A 12,151-nucleotide genomic window follows, 5' to 3' on the forward strand; every position below is an offset into this window, starting at 1 on the left:
ATCTATACGCACACACACAGTTGGATTTGATTTACTACAATGTTAAAAACTTGTTGCATCTATGTTCATGGGACCTACTGCTCTGTAGTTATCTTTTCCTGTAATGTATTTGATTTTGGATTCCATATAATGCTATTATCACAGAATGAATTGGGAAGTATTTATTTCTCCCTTCAGTGTCTGCAAGAACTGGCCAATAAAGCCATTAGATGTGGAATTTTCTTTGTGGAAATATTTCAAATTACAAATGAAATTTCTTAATTGATACAGTGCTCTACAGACTGTTACCTCTTGTGTGACCTTTAGTAGTTTGTGTCTTTTAAGGAATTTGTCCATCTCATCTTGTTCTCAAGCTCACAGATATAAAGTTTATATATTTTTATTGGGTGTTCCAGTTACCAATTTATTACCTCTCAGCTCAAAATCAACTCTTCTTTACCTGTTCTGTGAGAATGGAGCTTTAAACATTTCTCCTTTGCAGCAGGCGTGATAATAAGCTTTGTCAAAGGCAGGCACTGGAGGACACTATAGAGGAGTGAATTTTCTTCCTGGTTCCTGTTGGGAGTCAATGCTCTGTGTCTATTTTCACATTTTTGCAGTGAGGGCTTTTGAGCAAAGAATTCTGGCACCTGAGCTAAAGGATGATTGAATAGAACTATAAAGATAGAGATATCCGGGGAGAGAGAACGATTTATCTCCCCAGAGCCATTTTGTTTACATTTGTTTATATTCTAGTGGTTATATAGAGGGGAGAGTTGGGGATTTCCAGAGAGGATTTGTTTATATTCTGGAGCAAAGGTCTCTCTAACAGGGAGGACGGCTGGTGTGCCAGCAGCCCGTATATGCTTGGCGTTTCACAATTTCAGAGTTCCTCTCCCGCGGTGCAAAGCTCATTTTTACGCACAGGGTACATGGGCCACCCTGCATCGTCCCGCATTTTCATTTGGAACAATTTCCACATGTGGAAATAGAGCATGTGATGCCCCACCGGGTCGCCGTATGGAAGAATTGAATCATGAGGAAGGGACACCCACTGCTCTGGATATAAAAGGTCTGTTCCCCGAACAAGAGATCCCACGCGCTCACATGCACAGCCCCACATATTTCTGAATCCGGACACATGCACACACACAGACCTCCACGGTGGGCTGACTTGCTAGCCTGCAGATCTGGTAACGGGTCCGTGCTTTCACAGTTACAGACTCAACAGTCCAATCTGCTGCTGTGCTGTCCCTTTGCTCCTGCTACGTGGCTGTCAGCATCTCACGGCCACGGCAACATACACGGAGGACTCAGTTCCTCCAAAAGCTCCCTGCCCTGGCCACCGCCCTCACTCTGGCCCTGCTGACATGGACACCATGTTCTCCAGGGTTGCTGAGGCCTTTTGGGACATAGAGTTCCAACATGCCAACCTCCAACATGCCAACTGCACAGCACCCCGCCAGCCTCTTCCCGCGGTACCCCGTGGGGTCATTCTCCACAGCCCTCCTGACAAGACATGGCATACCACCTGCTGCACAGCTCCCCCTTAGGGAGTGTGTCCCCAACTTCTTCTGTATAAGTGCTGTGCGCCAAGGGATGGCACCGCTGGAGCTCCATCCCGACTCCTTTATTTAGTTATTTAATTTATTTTTTTTTTATCATGTCCAATTAGCCATCATTAGTTTTTGATGCAGTGTTCAGTGATTCATTAGTTGCATATAACACCCAGTGCTCGTCACCACGTGTGCCCTCCTTAATGCCCATCACCCCGTTACCCCATCCCTCCACCCCCTCCCTTCTGTAACCCTCATTTGATTCCCGGAGTCTAGAGTCTCATGGTTTGTCTCCCCCTCTGATTTCTTCCCACTCCGTTTTCCCTTCCTTTCCCTTGGGCCTCCATGCTATTCCTTATGGTCCAGAATGAGGGAAGCCATATGATAACTGTCTTTCTCTGACTGACTTATTTCACTCAGCGAAATGCCCTCCAGTCCCATCCGTGTCAGTGCAAACGGTGGGTAGTCATCCTTTCTGATGGCTGAGGAATGTTCCATTGTACGTACAAACCACATCTTCTTTGTTGAAGGGGATCTCGGCTCCTTCCATAGTTTGGCTATCATGGACAGTGTTGCTATGAACATTGGGGTGTTTGTGCCCCTTCTTTTCACTACATCTGTATCATTGGGGTAAATACCCAGTAGTACAATTTCTGGGTCATAGGGTAGCTCTATTATTAACAACTTGAGGAGCCTCCCTGCTGTTTTCCGGAGTGGTTGTACCAGCTTGCATCCCCACCAACAGTGCAGTAGGGTTCCCCTTTCAATCCATGACGCCTTTCATGCTTTCATGCACCAGCATTGTTTCACCTGCGACTGGGAGAGGGTGATTGTCATTCATTCATTCTTTCATTCATCCATTCCTACTGTTTATCACCCACGGACCATCTCTGCTTTAGGCAATGCAGCTAACTTCGCTGCCATGCCGTGGGCGGTAAAACGGACTTTTTCCAGTCTGGTCTCCATTCAGCCTTGAAGAGGGCACCACTTCCAAGTTTGATCCTCTTTAAATATTCTCCCTCAAACTTACTCCTTTTTAAAAATTTTCCTTACATCTTTATCATTGCCCGTCATTATAGTTAATTATTCTTTTTTCAGAGTTATGCCAACTTTATGTAAGAAAGACTCCTAGATTAGTCAGCCCATGCCACGCATTCGTCTAGAATCCAGGAACCCTGTGGGCTTACCGGGGAAAGAGCTCACGACACTTAATTTTTCTTTGTATCAAAACTTCTCTGTTCAAGTGACTGTTTTCTGAAACCTGATTAGATTTGGAGTGATACATTGCTTATAAAAACCAATTTGGGGCACCTGGGTGGCTCAGTTGTTGAAGCATCTGCCTTGGGCTCAGATCACGATCCCAGGGACTGGGGATCCAGCCCGGCACCGGGCTCCCTGCTCAGCGGGGAGCCTGCTTCTCCCTCTGTCCCTCCCCCACTCATGCTTGAACGCACTCTCTCTGAAATCAGTGAATAAAATCTTAACAAGAAAACCAAATTTATAAACAACATACAATAAGGTGAGACTATTTAAAGTATATAATTTGATACATTTTGACATATGCATATATATGCTCCTAATATACAATCAAGATAATAAATGTATTTATTAGCTCCAAACATTAATGTCAAATGATATTTTTTAGGGATCACACAAAGAGAAGCTCAGTCTGGGATATGCTTAGAGCTCATTAGAATCTGCTTATGTGATTCATAGTTGCTTTCAAGTATCATCAAATCCGTGCTCATCGTCTTGTTTAGGAATGACTTCTGGAATCACTTCTGCTGCCTACTGTTGTCACCTGCTTCTTGATGGGAAATACCAAATCCATGGGGGCATATGCTATGGCATTGAGAGTGGACATGTGTAGCTATTGGAGGAAAACTAGGGTTTACTATATATAAAGCTTTTTTATATAGACCCAGGACCTTGTCTGCACAAAAATGTTCTAAATTCTATGCTCATGTATATGAAGACGTGACAAAAGTTTTCCCAAGTTACCAACAAACCTCTCCATTCCTGATAATGCAAAAATCAAAGAAGTAAATTACCGATAATGCATCAAAAAGTAAAGAGTCATTTCTAAACTGTTAATAAAAAGAAAATAAAATGTTATTAACCACGTTCAATTAAAGACTAAATTGGGACACCTGGGTGGCTCAGCGGGCTAAAGCCTCTGCCTTGGGCTCAGGTCATGACCCCAGGGTCCTGGGATCAAGCCTCGCATCGGGCTCTCTGCTCAGCAGAGAGCCTGCTTCCTCCTCTTTCTCTGCCTACTTGTGCTGTCTGTCTGTCTAATAAATAAATAAAATCTTAAAAAAAAAAAAAAGACTAAATTAGCTGTCTAGTGTCTCTACAACAGAGGGAATTGTAGAAGTTGAGGCCAAAACATGTAGGTAAAACTTACTGCAGTGGTGGTCTGATAGGTTATTCATGAAAATGTTTGTTTTCCTTGAGTTTATAATGTATTCGTCAGCCTTAACATTTTGAAACCTGTTGCAGTTGATTTTCATTCATTCCAAATATTTATGCTTATGCGTGATTTTTGCATCCACAATTTTGCGTTTTTCTCTTGAAGTGGGACCCCTAGAATATATCAGCTTCCAGTCCCATGCGAACGGTATCTGTTCCTGCCTCAAACAGTTTTACTTGAACATGTCCTAGCAGGTGACTTACCCAGGGTATGATAATTATTTATGATAGTAGGGACTACCAAGGGATTTTGAACATAAATACTGACGAAGTTGATGGTACCAGGGTTGGCCATGGTGAATATGACAGCAGTGACAGTAATGAGTGACTGTTTTTTTCATTCACAGATCAAGCTAAATCCATTACCACCCTTGGTAGATTTTTCTGACATATCAAAAATTGCTTCTTGTTTGCTCAAAATTGCACCTAGTGCAATTTAAACTTACTTTCCCTTGATCTCTCCTCACTGCACAATGAGAACCTCTGGTCAGCATTTACTGTATATTTCCTGATGTGGTCGAGGTCCATGATAACTATATTTTATCAACCCCAATTCAGAACACATGGCTTTTCCCTGGTTTATACATATAGGGTATTATACAGTATGGTATTTCAAGCTTTATAAAAGTATCTGGTTAATTTATATTTGCTTATATACTTCAAAAATTGCCCTTATTATAGAAAGTACGTGAGAGTTGAGTATGTATTTGAGTACATACTTCAGACACATATGAAAGTACATGAAAATTATAGTGGAAAATTGGGGACACTGTTATTCAGAGTAGTATTTGTCTAGTCCTCAATAATTGTGTTTTCAGGTGCATTTTTTTCATTAAGGGTAAACATTGAAATGCGTAGCTTCAGACCTATTTTAGGCTCGAGACAAAGGTTAGAAATTCTCTTCTATATTATGCCTTGAGAATCATCCAACACAGCGTAAGTCAACTCGTACGTGTGCTTTCATCATATTTTATTTATGGCAATGTATGGTTTTCAGATGTCTATATTTTGCTTTTATTCTCCGAGCCTACCTTCCTACTTTGAATAGATTCCTTCTTTCTTCCTCTGTCAGGGTTTTTTGGTTGGATTGCTCAATGCCAAGACAAAGAGCTCTTTGATCATGGGCTAGAAAAAAGGGTTAAAGGATGGTTGAGAAAGAATTCAGGAAAGAACGATCCTGTTCCTGCTTGGAGGAGGACAGAGGAGCTGAAACCAATGGGGCCGTGGAGCCTGGGGAGGAAATTGTGAGTACTTACTCTTGATTGAGTGTCATTATCCTCCTGTTGTCTAGGAGGATGATTGTTATAATTAGCGGCAAATGTCATGGGCAACTATAATTTACCTTTCCCTGTAACAACTGATAGTTTACCTTCCTCAGTGCCTCCTTCTACCTAGACACCATGTCACTATCCTCCCCCTGTCCCCATAACAATAAAATATAAAATACAATATAATTGTCTTATGGTATTATATATCGATGTACATTTATTATAGCAATCATGTGACTCAATTTTTTAGAAGTCACTCATCCAAATTTTAGGCTCTTGTACAGTTAAAATTCCTACAAGGAGAAAGGAGAAGCGGTGGATTTACATAATAGGCACACAGAAGGCGTTGGTAGAGATATTTGGGGACTCTTTTTCATTAATTTTCTTTCTTTCTTTTTTTTTTTTTTTTAAGATTTATTGATTTATTTAAGAGAGAGAAAGACCGAGATTAGGGTGGTAAGAAGCAGAGGGAGAGGGAGAAGCAGGCTGTTCACTGAGCAGGGAGCCCTCTGCAGGCTCGATCCCAGGACCCTGGGATCATGACCTGAACTGAAGGCAGAGGCTCAACTGACTGAACCACCTAGGCGCTCCACATTAATTTTATTTCCGATAGCAGGAGAAAGGGATATGAGTTATGGTGTTGCACAGTGCGTTTTATATTATTTTTTTTTTAAAGATTATTTATTTATTTATTTATTTGACAGAGAGAGGGAGAGAGAGAGAGAGATATCACAAGTAGAGAGGCAGCCAGAGAGAGAGGAGGAAGCAGGCTCCCCGCTGAGCAGAGAGCCTGAATGCGGGGCTCGATCCCAGGACCCTGAGATCATGACCTGAGCCGAAGGCAGAGGCTTTAACCCACTGAGCCACCCAGGCACCCTGCACAGTGCCATTAAAATAGAATTTTAATATCGTTTGGATTTTATTTATAGTGATTTTTTTTTCAATTTCATTTTGAATTTATTATGGCAATCCAGTAGAATGATGTGCAACTCTTGAGTGAAATTTTAAAAACAGCGCAACGTACAGCAGTTCATAAAGCGTTGTGTAATTGGGGTGAGTATTGAACGAGTGTGACCCTGTGCTCTGTATTTTCTACTTGAAATCCACAGTTATTGAATTGCCTTTAAATAAGTGTAGCTCAAGGGCTCTTTCAAAACGTGTCACTATCTGGTACTTCATACTATTTCTAGGTGAATAAGTCCCAGTGCATATTTTTAAATAACGCAGATTGTTATATTTAGAATAGTCATGAAATGAAAAGTCACTGAATAAATAAATAGCCGATTAACCTAGGGCAGGGAGAAATGTGCCCCAAACTGAGGAGGGCTATGAATCATGTCTCATGGTGACCTGTTTTCATCAGAGTGTAGTTTCTGCCCAAGCATTTTGCACTCGTCCCCCATTATGTGCCAATTTGCTTTCTGCCATTTCAGTTACTGGTGGTCAGCCATGATCCGGAAGTAGATGAGCCGCCTCCTCACTTCCTGTCCGAAGGCTGATAACAACCTAATGCTAGTTCACCTCATTTTATCTCCTCATGTAGGCATTTTATCATCTCCCATCATCCCAAGGAGAGAGTACCATACTGTACGCTATTCTGAGAGAGAGATCCCATTCCCTTAGCTTTGTTACAGCATACTGTTATCATTGTCCTATTTGATTAGTTATCACTATTTCTTATCACTATCTAAGTGATAATATGTTTAAATATTATTTAACTAATAACTAATAGTTATTAGATAACTAATAGTTATCACTGTTTCTGCCATATAAATGAAACTCTATCATAGGTATGTATGGATGGATGGAAAAAACAGTGTCTGTAGGGTTCAGTACTTTCTGTGGTTTCAGGCATCCACTGGGGATCTTGGAACATGTGGGGGTGTGGGGACGACTGTCCTTGCTTTACTACCACAATTCTAGGATGAATAGTCAACATCTTACATCTGCGTGTCTACTTTACATCCTTATGATCTGAACTCATTCTGTTTGTTTTCCCTGAGACTGTTCCAGAGTATTATTAATATATTGTTTTAATCGTATACAGTGGCCTTTGCTCAGTGTCCGTTCTTCATAGCATCTCTGTTGATGTCAACATTTTTTTTAAAGATTTTATTTATTTATTTGACAGAGAGAGAGAGAGATCGAGATCACAAGTAGGCAGAGAAGCAGGCAGAGAGCCCGGTGCGGGGCTCGATCCCAGGACCCTGATATCATGACCTGAGCCGAAGGCAGAGGCTTTAACCCACTGAGCCACCCAGGTGCCCCATTCCCTGCCTCTCAAAACAGTTTGCTCTTGTGACATTGATTCTGGGCAGTCATCTCTTATCTGGAGTTCCTTATCTTGCTATTTTTCCCCCCACCTTTCTAAATGTACACATTCTGTTATTCCTATTTCCAGAACATCTACTCTTTTCCTCCTTCTTTGGGAAGTCTTCTGCTTTTTGAATTTGAAGAACAGTTCCACAAAAAAAGATTTTCTTCTTTTTTAAGTCATTTTCTGAACTGGAAATGTCTATGTATCTACATATGGCCTTCACCATGTATGGAAACTGATTTTGATGGCAAAGAAAAACTTTAGGTGGAAGTTAGAAATACCGTATGATATTGAGGGTACTATCTAACTTGACAAAATCATGAATGGTATGAACTCTATATTATAAAAGCATTAAACTAGAAAATTGATGTTATAGTAAACACTTTGAAAAAATTGCCATATTAGAAATTTTGAGATGGAAGTTTGAAGAAGTTACTTGAATATTTTTATTTGACCTGTGCCTTTTAAGCTTATTTAAATACTTATAGTCCAAGTGTGAGTAAATTGGAGAACTGAGTTACCAAATATTGGAAGACTTAAAAAAATCACCATATTCATATCACTGTTAAGTGTATTCTATATTCTAGTGGCTGCCAAAACATATAGTAATATTATGATAAATTTATTGAAGGTAATTTGGGGATATAGTAGTTGGAGAAAATGATTTCTGTGTGACGTAAGACAAAAAATTAAGATATTAAGACTAATACTTTCACAAAGGATTCAAATTCTATAACAAATGAATAGTTGTGTTTCATGTGTATAAAAATTTTGAATCCAGTTTTATTTCACAATTAAGATTTTCCCTGATAGTTTTAGGTAAAACAACAATAAACAATTCCATCCCTAACACATACCCAAAAAGCCAGCACATTAAAGGAAATCAATTTAAATTAATTTTTCAAACTTATGGATATTTAGGAGGTATGCTGTCTTCAGTTCTGTTTCAAAGTAATAAAAATGTAAGTCTACAGTGTATTTATTTTCTTGCCCTCCAGATATCCACTTATTAGATTATCAGTTATCTGATCTAAAAAATACCCCAGATTTTGTGGGTTTTGTTTTTTTTTTAAGTTTTATTTAAGTCATCTCTATATCCAATATGGGCCTTGAACTCATGACCCCAAGATCAAGAGTTACATGATCTGTAAGTCAGCCAGGCACCCCTTATTGTTTTTCTTTTCTTCTTTCTTTCTTTCTTTCTTTCTTTCTTTCTTGATAAAGCAGACTACTTAATCCCATATTGTATATAAAGAAAAATAGACTAACAAATCCATCCCACTATTGTAGATTTAAAGCAGACTTAAAACACACCAAGAAAATGTAGCAAAATATCACTAAAAGTAAATTAAATTAAAAACAATTTAAACTTTAAAAGATAAACTGACAAAAATACTAAATGCATATTATACAAACCTACACACTTGCTACCAATAGACCAAAAAGTCAGCAGTAAACTTTTTAACAATGAACTGAAAAATTGTAACATGTACAGATCCATAGTTCACGGAGTTTAGGTTAGAAATAGACCAGTTGTTCAAAAGATACAGTTACTTTGTGTACTAATCCCAGGAAGGAATTTTTTCACAAGGTTCCTCATTAAGAGAATAAGGTAAATAACAGTATCCTACATGAGATTCCTACAGAAGAGTTTAGGGGGTCTGTTTCGAAAAAGTATATATGAAATATTTAAGAATTACTATATATATATTTATGTGGATTTATATATGAGACGGAAATTAAACATCAATATTAAATATTAAACGGCATATTGTTTTCCTAGAGTCTTACAACAAAGCAGAGAATAGAGAGGTACACTTACTTTCTTCAGACGTGTGTGGTCTAAGAATTATGATCCAGCAATGTCTTAAATACACATCTGGCCACATGGCACATCATTTTTTTTTTTTTTTAAGATTTTGTTTATTTATTTGAGAGAAAGAACGCAGGAGCATGAGCAGGGGAGGGACAGAGGGAGAAGCAGACTCCCCACGAACAGGGGGCCCGATGGCAGAGCTCATGACCTGAGCAGAAGGCAGATGCTTAACTGGCTGAGCCACCCAGGTACCCCTGCCCACCTCATTTCTTGCTAAGCAGAGGGGCTCATGTGTACCCACTCTAAAATAAAACTCATCATTTTTTTTAAAAACTATTAAAATCAGGGGCGCTTGGGTGGCTCAGTGGGTTAAGCCGCTGCCTTCGGCTCGGGTCGTGATCTCAGGGTCCTGGGATCGAGTCCCGCATCGGACTCTCTGCTCAGCAGGGAGCCTGCTTCCCTCTCTCTCTCGGCCTGCCTCTCTGTCTACTTGTGATTTCTCTCTGTCAAATAAATAAATAAAATCTTAAAAAAAAAAAAAAAACTATTAAAATCAGGGGCACCTGGGTGGCTCAGTGGTTTGGGCCTCTGCCTTTGGCTCAGGTCATGATCTTGGGGTCCTGGGATCAAGCCCCACATTGGGCTCTCTGCTTCTCCGCCCCCCCCGCCCACCTCTGCCTGCTGTTCTGCCTACTTGTGATTGCTGTCTGTCAAATAAATAAATAAAATATTTTATTAGAAAGAAACTATCCAAATCAAACAACTGGCTTACATTTTTTTTTAAAAAGACTTTATTTACTTAACAGACAGAGAACACAAGTAGGCAGAGAAGCAGGCAGAGAGAGAGGAGGAAGCAGGCTCCCTGTTGAGCAGAGAGCCCGATGCGGGGCTCGATCCCAGGATCCTGGGATCATGACCTGAGCTGAAGGCAGAGGCCCAACCCACTGAGCCACCCAGGCGCCCCGACTTACATTTTTGTAAAGATTTTATTTTTAATTTGTCTCTACACCAAACACAGTGCTCAAACGGAAAACCCCGAGATCAGGAGTTGAACGCTCTACCGAGTGATCCTAGCCACGCACGCCTTATAATTTTTGAGCTTATGCAGTATATAAATTTATTTAGTTCTCTGGGTAAATATTTTCCAGGCAACTCTCCTGTACTATACAGAGAATGGCCTGTTATTCGAGACGAACCATTTCTGAGGTGCTTTCCTGAGATTTAAAAGGGGGGAAAAAAAAGGCTAAAAGACATGCATAATTGGGGTTTGCCAATGTATAATTTTCAGGTTAATTTGTTTCAACCATGTACCTCCTGCTGGTGAAATTTGGGGAGCTGTGGATCCTTTCATCTGTATTTCCAAAACTGCATCCCGGGGCAGCTTCTTGCTTTTTCCCTTAGGAACTGAGATACTCACTGTATGATGTGTTGGGCCGATACCTCAGCTTTCCTGTAAGAATGAGAGCCCATCCCAGTTTAAACCTGTTGTTCCGAGCTGATGTACAACGCAGGATGGCCACGTTCTCCGAAACTCTCAGGGAACGCAGACTTAGGGACCCTGCCTCTCTCGTTCTGTGGAAAGCTCCCTTGAACAAAAGATATTTCTAAACACGTGAATGCCCTCACACACACCCTCACGCCCAGACACACACCCCAGCAGAAGTATCTGTGGTCCGGCCGGAACGACATTAATTGACTGCTCCCTGCTGTTGGCCCCCCAAATCGTTGTTTTGATCGAATTGCTTCCTTAGTACCGTGCCCCAGCCTCCAGCGAGTGATTTTACATGGAACAGGCTTACAAAACATGTTGATGCACTTCGTATAAGGGTGCTGCTGGGTTTTTTTCACCGCTCAGTGTCCTCTTTATGGGGACCCACGGGAGGAACATTCTCTGAGATTTGAAAGCATTGCCTGTCTTGGGCCACATTGTCCATGCATGCTATTAATGATGTACCTGACTGGGCTTCCTCTGAATCCCGGACTTCCTGGTTCTGTCTCCCCAGGCCCTCCTCCCACTGGATACTTGAAAAGGTAGGGTCAGTATGGGATCTAGCAAGGGTCTAGGGGTCCAAGCTCTGAAGGCTGCTTGTGTATTCACTTCAGTCATGGCCTCAGTGAATCTCTTGGGTTGTCATTTTCCCTTGATGCCATTTTTTTTAATCCTCTTTGTTTTTATCTTTTCTTTGTATTTCGTATGGATTTTTAAAGCCACCTTAAATAATTGATGGAAGTAAGCATGAGAATTTGAGGACCATGAAAGACTTGACCTTTCCCCGTCGCAGGCCCTTCCAGTCTAGGGCGCCCCGTGTTCTTTGTTTTGTTTTCTTTTTTAAAGATTTTAAAGATTTATTCATTTGATAGAGAAAGAGAGAGAAACACGAGCAGGGGAGAGGCAGGGGGAGAAGCAGTCTCCCCACTGAGCAGGGATCCAGACGCGGGGCTCGCCTCCATCCCAGGACTCTGGAGTCATGACCTGAGCCAAAGACAGATGCTTAACCCACTGAGCCACCCAGGTCCACTCTCCCTGTGTTCCTTGTTCCTTAAGCCACCTCCAAAAGCTGATTGTGCTCAAGACCTGCTCACGGCCCCCTTTTTCTGTAGCAATAAAATGCTATTTTACCACCTTCCCCAGAGAGGACGTGACAGCCTGGTTACCTTCACATCACTTGTGCTGTGGCTCTTTAAGCACAGACATTTTAACGTAAAATTTAAGACTTCTTGGAAGTGTTAGATTCTGTGGGCT

The 12,151-nt window shown here is 41.0% G+C and overlaps 1 long non-coding RNA gene across 1 annotated transcript in view; it reads left to right on the forward strand.

Moving 5' to 3' along the window:
* LOC122913222 overlaps window positions 1-12,151 on the forward strand; it is a 72,884-nt gene that overhangs the window by 40,163 nt on the left and 20,570 nt on the right. Inside the window, exon 3 of the long non-coding RNA XR_006385707.1 lies at window positions 5,080-5,251. This is a non-coding gene — a long non-coding RNA (uncharacterized LOC122913222). The remainder of the gene's footprint in view (window positions 1-5,079; window positions 5,252-12,151) is intronic.

This window comes from Neovison vison, chromosome 1 (genome assembly GCF_020171115.1).
Source record: "Neovison vison isolate M4711 chromosome 1, ASM_NN_V1, whole genome shotgun sequence".
Lineage (NCBI taxonomy): Eukaryota > Metazoa > Chordata > Mammalia > Carnivora > Mustelidae > Neogale > Neogale vison.